Raw genomic sequence first — 7,500 nt, forward strand, 5'->3', positions numbered from 1 at the left:
GACGTAGGAACATTGCTGAGAGGACTTGCTTCCATTCAGCCACAAGAGCATTAGTGAGGTTGGGCACTGAGGCCTGGCTCGCAGTCGGCGTTCCAATTCATCCCAAAGGTGTTCGATGGGGTTGAGGTCAGGGCTCTGTGCAGGTCAGTCAAGTTCTTCCACACCGATCTTGACAAACCATTTCTGTATGGACCTCTTTGAGCATGGGGGCATTGTCATGCTGAAACAAGAAAGGGCCTTCCTCAAACTGGAGCCACAAAGTTGGAAGCACAGAGTTGTACAGAATGTCATTGTATGCTTTAGCGTTAAGAGTTCCCCTCGCAGGAACTAAGGGGCCTGAACCATGAAAAACAGCCCCAGACCATTCCCACACAAATAAATTCCAGGTTACTACCTCATGAAGCTGGTTGAGAGAATGCCAAGACTGTGCAAAGCTGTCAAGGCAAAGGGTGGCTACTTTGAAGAATCTAAAATATATTTTGATTTGTTTAACACTTCTTTGGTTACTACATGATTCCAATGTATTATTTCATAGTTTTGATGTCTTCACTATTATTCTACAATGTAGAAAATAGTAAAAATAAAGACAATGAGTAGGTGTGTACAAACTTTAGACTGGTACTGTACATATAGTGTGTCTTATTTATTCAACACAACTATCACACAAGCAACAGGCTACACGCCCACGACTTATAAGCTGGAGGCAGTATACATTTAGAAAACAGACTTAATTGTTTGAAACCAGTATGTTTTATTGCATATTATGAGACATGTCTTACCTTGCTTCAAAGTAGCCTATTGGCAAAATACAACGACGGAAACGTGGAGGCAATTATTTTTTTATAAAGACTTCATAGGCGGCGTGTGAGTCAAGTTTGGGGAAGCTTACAATTTATACTGTTCTGGATGCAAGTTATGATTTTCATGTGCAAATTTCATGGAACAGTTCCAGGCCAATGCCGCTGTCACGGTCGTCGTAAAGATGGGACCAAGGCGCAGCGGGAATGTGAATACTCATCTTTATTAAGATGAAACAAAACAACGATGAGAAACAGTCCTGTGAGGCACACAGCTACACACGGAACTACCCACAAATCCCATAGAAACCCCCCCCCCTCCTCTTAAATAGGACCTTCAATTAGAAGCAGCTGCTTCCAATTGAAGGTCAGCCCCATTAACTAAACATAGAACTAGACATACTAGATAAAGACAGAAATATACTAACATAGAACATAGCCCAACAAACCCCGAAACACTCTAAACAAACACACCCCTGCCATGTCCTGACCAAACTACAATAACCCCTTATACTGGTCAGGACGTGACAGCCGCAGCTATCATGACACAAGGCGAGACCCAGACACGGGAGGCAGATGGTTGAAGTCTTAATATGTATTAATCCAATAGCGTAAGAAAGAGAATGGTCGTGGCAAAAATGTTAAAACCAGTCCAAAAGGTACCGAAGGGCAGGCAGAATCGAGGTCAGGGCAGGCAGGATGATCAGGCAGGGAGGAAAGTAGTCCAAAGTCAGGCAGGGGTCAAAACCAGGAAGACTATCAAAAAGAGAACAGCAAAAGGAGTACAGGGGGGAAAAACCACGCTGGTTGACTTGACTAACATACAAGACGAACTAGCACAGAGAGACAGGAAACACAGGGATATATACACCGGGGACTAATGGTGAAAACAAGCGACACCTGGAGGGGGTGGAGACAATCACAGGAACAGGTGAAACAGATCAAGGGAAGTGACAGCAGCAGGTCTATAACTTCCATTGCTCTTTCACATCGACGACTGGTGATTATCGAGGGGGAGATTGTTGGAAAGATTTTTCAAATAGCTTACTGTGAGGAACTACATTTTTTAAACTTTTCTACATTTCCAGGCAGCAGGCAAAGTACTTCTATGCATGCTCAGGCGTGCGTGCTCCCTCAACATTATCAGGACAGAGAGACCAGACAGATGCTCCCTCAACATTATCAGGACAGAGAGACCAGACACATGCTTCCCTCAACATTATTAGGACAGAGAGACCAGACACATGCTCATTGCTCACATTGACAAATCTCATAAATAATGGTTATGAAATAAACCAAACTTGTTTCTCACAAGTGAAGCAGGTTGTGAACTTTCAAAGAACGTCCTCCCCGAGAATGAGAACGGTAAATGACTGTAATATATAGGGATGCACGATATATCGGTAAGCATATCGGAATCGGACGATATTAGCTAAAAATGCCAACATCGGCATTGGCCCAATGTCTAGATTAACGCCGATGTCAAGGCTGACGTACATACCTACAGTTGAAGTCTGAAGTTTACGTACACCTTAGCCAAATACATTTAAACTCAGTTTTTCACAATTCCTGACATTATATCCTAGTAAAAATTCCCTGTCTAAAGTCAGTTAGGATCACCACTTTATTTTAAGAATGTGAAATGTCAGAATAATAGTAGAGAATTAATTATTTCAGCTTTTATTTCATTCATCACATTCCCAGTGGGTCAGAAGTTTACATACACTCAATTAGTATTTGGTAGCATTGCCTTTAAATTGTTTAAACTTGGGTCAAACGTTTTGGGTAGCCTTCCACAAGCTTCCCACAATAAGTGGGATTTTATTTGGCCAATTCGTCCTGACAGAATTGGTGTAACTGAGTCAGGTTTGTAGGCCTGTGTAAAGGCACAGTCAACTTAGTGTATGTAAACTTCTGACACACTGGAATTGTGATACAGTGAATTATAAGTGAAATAATCTGTCTGTAAAGAATTGTTGGAAAAATGACTTGTGTCATGCACAAAGTAGATGTCCTAACCGACTTGCTAAACTATAGTTTATTAACAAGAAATTTGTGGAGTGGTTGAAAAACGAGTTTTAATGACTCCAACCTGAGTCGGAAGTTTACATACACTTTAACTGTACATACATATACATACTTTTTTAAGAATATGCCTTTATTATTCCCCAAACCCTACCACCCTTCCCCCAATTGGAGTAAACTAATAAACAATAACACTTAGGCTTCTACCTTCAGTTTATACATCTTATACACATTTTACAGACACAATCTATTTTACAATAGTTATATTTTGATTGTTTTTAGTCCTTCCTCCGTTTCTGATGTCCATCCAGTTTGATTTCTATTTGTAACTGTTCTATTTCACAAAAGTTCTGAACCTATATACATTTTACAGACCCCGTATATTTTACATTTGTTATCTTGTTGTTATTAGTCCCACCCTTCAGCTCCATTCAACCCCTCCCATCTATCTCTCAACATCATCCATTTTAGGATTTCGATTTGCCATATTCTTTTCAACTGTGCTGTTTCACAAAAGTGCTGAACCTTTCTATTCTCATAGCTTCTACAGATTGTAAATTAAAGATAAACATTTTTGCTAAAATAATTATTATATTATTGATTGATTGTCTATGACTTTTCAGATCACCCAGTAGTGCTATCTGCAGTGTTAGCTCCAGGTAAATGTTGCAATTCTTCAGCCTTTCCTGGACCTGCGACCAAAAACGAGCTACATATGGACAATACCAAAATAAACGATCTAATGACTCTGCCGCCTCACAGCAGAATCTGCAGAGCTGGGAAGGTTGTATCCCCCATATATAACAGTCTATTGGTTGCAAGAATTTTGTATAGTAATTTAAATTGAAAAAAATTGAAGTTGTGAATCCAGTGTTGTTTTGTATATCAGTTCATAAACCATGTGTCATGGAATCAGTACATCAAAAATCTCTTCCCAACTATTTTGCAATTTATTTGGCACAGCTGTCAATTGTTTGGTCCTTAAATGAAATTGGTATATGTTTTTATTTATCACAATTATCTTTAACCATTTATGTTCTTTAATGAAGGGCCGACAGACAAGTTCCTTACTTTTCCCCCCTTCTACTTGCCTCTTCCATTTTAATGGCATTTGAGAACATGTTTGAAACTTGGGAAACATGAACACACTCCTAGCTCCATTCAAACAACTGACTCGAGAAATAAGCTCATCAACTGCGTCTGCAGCAGACGTGATACCCTCTGTCATGGCATTGAAACGCTTGCTCAACAAAACTAACAACACAGACCGTGGGGTTAAAACTTGCAAAAGTACTCGAGGCTGAGAACAAGCGATTTGGTGGCATTCTCTATGAACCTCTTTACTATGTCGCCACCATGCTCGATGCTAGGTACAAGGACCGCTACTTCGATGGAGACAAGAAACAGGGTTTACGTGAAATGTTACAGACACAGCTGGACAAGATGGAAACGGACACAGTGACAGTGTGCACCGAGGAAGAGAGGCCACGGACAGACAGAGCTGAAACTTCACTGTTTGACATGTATGATGAAATCCTAGTTGAGAATGAAACGACTGAACAAATGAACAATGAAACAGCACAGCAAATAAGTGCAAGAAATACGTTGTGATTATGTTTTACTGATAATGGGGACATACGTAAATGGCAACAAAATAACTTTTTGGTCAGTGTGTGTGTGTGTGTGTGTGTGTGCTTCAAACATTTAACTATTTAAATATCTGTTATCAGTATCGGGTTTTCTGGCAAGGAAAATATTGGATATCGTATCGGGTTTTATTGGACCCACCACTATGTCATGTCTCTCCTGTTCTATTAGACCCACCACTATGTCATGTCTCTCCTGTTCTATTAGACCCACCACTATGTCATGTCTCTCCTGTTCTATTAGACCCACCACTATGTCATGTCTCTCCTGTTCTACTGGACCCACCACTATGTCATGTCTCTCCTGTTCTATTAGATCCACCACTATGTCATTTCTCTCCTGTTCTATTAGACCCACCACTATGTCATTTCTCTCCTGTTCTATGTCATTTCTCTCCTGTTCTATTAGACCCACCACTATGTCATGTCTCTCCTGTTCTATTGGACCCACCACTATGTCATGTCTCTCCTGTTCTATTGGACCCACCACTATGTCATGTCTCTCCTGTTCTATTGGACCCACCACTATGTCATTTCTCTCCTGTTCTATGTCATTTCTCTCCTGTTCTATTAGACCCACCACTATGTCATGTCTCTCCTGTTCTATTGGACCCACCACTATGTCATGTCTCTCCTGTTCTACTGGACCCACCACTATGTCATGTCTCTCCTGTTCTATTAGACCCACCACTATGTCATGTCTCTCCTGTTCTATTGGACCCACCACTATGTCATTTCTCTCCTGTTCTATTAGACTCACCACTATGTCATGTCTCTCCTGTTCTATTAGACTCACCACTATGTCATGTCTCTCCTGTTCTATTGGTTTTAATTTCAACTTTATTTCGTTGTCCAGAAGCCAAAGGCATAATCCTGGTCTAATCAAGCCATCCTAGTTTATGCATCTTTAGATTCCCCCTTTAAGTTTCTAACATATGGAACCGCCATCAGGTGTGCTGTTTAGAATGGTGTTTTCTCAGGTGTGCTGTTTAGAATGGTGTTTTCTCAGGTGTGCTGTTTAGAATGGTGTTTTCTCAGGGGTGCTGTTTAGAATGGTGTTTTCTCAGGGGTGCTGTTTAGAATGGTGTTTTCTCAGGGGTGCTGTTTAGAATGGTGTTTTCTCAGGTGTGCTGTTTAGAATGGTGTTTTCTCAGGTGTGCTGTTTAGAATGGTGTTTTCTCAGGTGTGCTGTTTAGAATGGTGTTTTCTCAGGTGCGCTGTTTAGAATGGTGTTTTCCAGCTAATTGCATTTTGGCAAACGTTTGAAAATGCAGTTTTATTGGCTGCTTCATTACACGAGTTCCATGTTCTGTTAAGATGCATTACCATAATGTAAATGTGATTTCTGTCATTCTGAGCACCGTGCACATTTTCCTAACGGAAACCTTTCTTCATACCGTTCCTGTACCATACCGGAGTATACGGTATTACCGGCAGTGCACACAAGGGACATTATTTCTTTACCGGAAGTTAAACTTTTTTTTTTTCACTCATAAAACATATTTAGGCAGTAGGGATCTTGATCCAGAAAGTTGAATATCTCTGCTGTAACCAAGAAGCTTGATGTTGACATCTAGTCATTTCGCTAGTAAGTTAGCGAACCAAATCCACAGATGGAACTAGTACGGTATTGAAAATCATACCGTTTGGTATTTCAAACTACCCCGGTATAGAAGGGTAAAAACGCCCAAGCCTATTTGGCATATTCTGTGGCGCCACACCAAATGTTATACTGATAGTTGCCAAGCTGCACAGTGTGGTTTGTAAACAAACACAGTAAGTGTTATGTGTCTGTGTGTGGTTTGTAAACAAACACCTACCCTAGGTCGTCAGCTGCGTCATTAATTAAGGATAACAAAGTGCACAGTATAGTCAGAGGCAACTCCTTGTCAAAATATAACAGTACTTCATATACACTGACTGTCCTTTAAAATGTACACAACCTATCCTACCTGATGGTGATGCAGTGAGACAAGTCACCTGACAAAACCCCTGCACAGTTCGGGCAAAGTTGGCAAAGCCTCTATAAAACGCTAGACTCCTCATAAAGTCAACATTTCCACTCCCTAGTCTAATAACTGTGTGTGTGTGTGTGTGCCTGCTGTGTGTGTGTGTGTGTGTGTGGAGGGGGGGTTGTTAAACTATTGCTATTCACACGGTACAAGTGGTAACTTGTGGCTGTGTGTTTTAATGAACAGACAATCCAGCCTCAGTAGCATAGCCTGTAGGCTATATAACAATACAGTATGAAAATGACTGTTGACGCTGGCTAATTATTTTACTAGTCTTTCACTTTTTATTGTTATTCTTTCGTTTTGTTTATCCTCTTATTTTTGTATAGTAAATATTTCTGTTTTAATTTTCATTGTTTACATTTTTTGTTTTTATTAAAATGTTTTCCTGTGAAGCGCGTTGCATCCATGTCTGTAATGTACTATAGAAATAAAGCTTGATTTGATTTGTTTTTAATGAGGAAGTGACTGACCAATAATACAGCGTTCTGTTTTAGTCAATGACTACAGGTATAACCTAATGCAGGGCTTCTTTGACAAACTGGGCTGCTCCTATCTGTTATTATCATGTAACCTACTGAAATGGCTGTTCACACGGTAGAAATGGTAACTTGTTCCTAATCTACACTTTACATTTTAGTCATTTAGCAGAAGCTCTTATCCAGAGCGACTTACAGTAGTGAATGCATACATTTCATACAATTTTTTTCCTTCTCCGTACTGGTCCCCCGTGGGAATCGAATCCACAACCCTGGCGTTGCAAACACCATGCTCTACCAACTGAGCCACACGGGACCTCCCACAATCAAAATAATAAGCAGCCAATCCAACAGTCACCCTTTTGTAGCGGAAATTACAGTTGCGATACTCTAATGAGGCAGATTAATAATAACTACACTTTTTTTTTTTGAGCAAGAAATGAAACTCAGCGCTGTTTTGGTCCAAATACATGACGTCTTTCAGCTGAACTGTCCTGGCTGGTTGCTTGTTAAATAACAGTCTCATAACAATGTAACGCAA

The 7,500-nt window shown here is 40.3% G+C and overlaps 1 protein-coding gene across 1 annotated transcript in view; it reads right to left on the reverse strand.

Annotated features, from left to right (window-relative positions):
• The window catches only part of LOC115183930 (CDK5 and ABL1 enzyme substrate 2), a 65,125-nt gene that overhangs the window by 53,318 nt on the left and 4,307 nt on the right, over positions 1-7,500 (reverse strand). The gene's annotated exons all lie outside the window — the stretch shown is intronic.

The sequence above is a fragment of the Salmo trutta genome, unplaced genomic scaffold, assembly GCF_901001165.1.
Source record: "Salmo trutta unplaced genomic scaffold, fSalTru1.1, whole genome shotgun sequence".
Taxonomy (NCBI): domain Eukaryota; kingdom Metazoa; phylum Chordata; class Actinopteri; order Salmoniformes; family Salmonidae; genus Salmo; species Salmo trutta.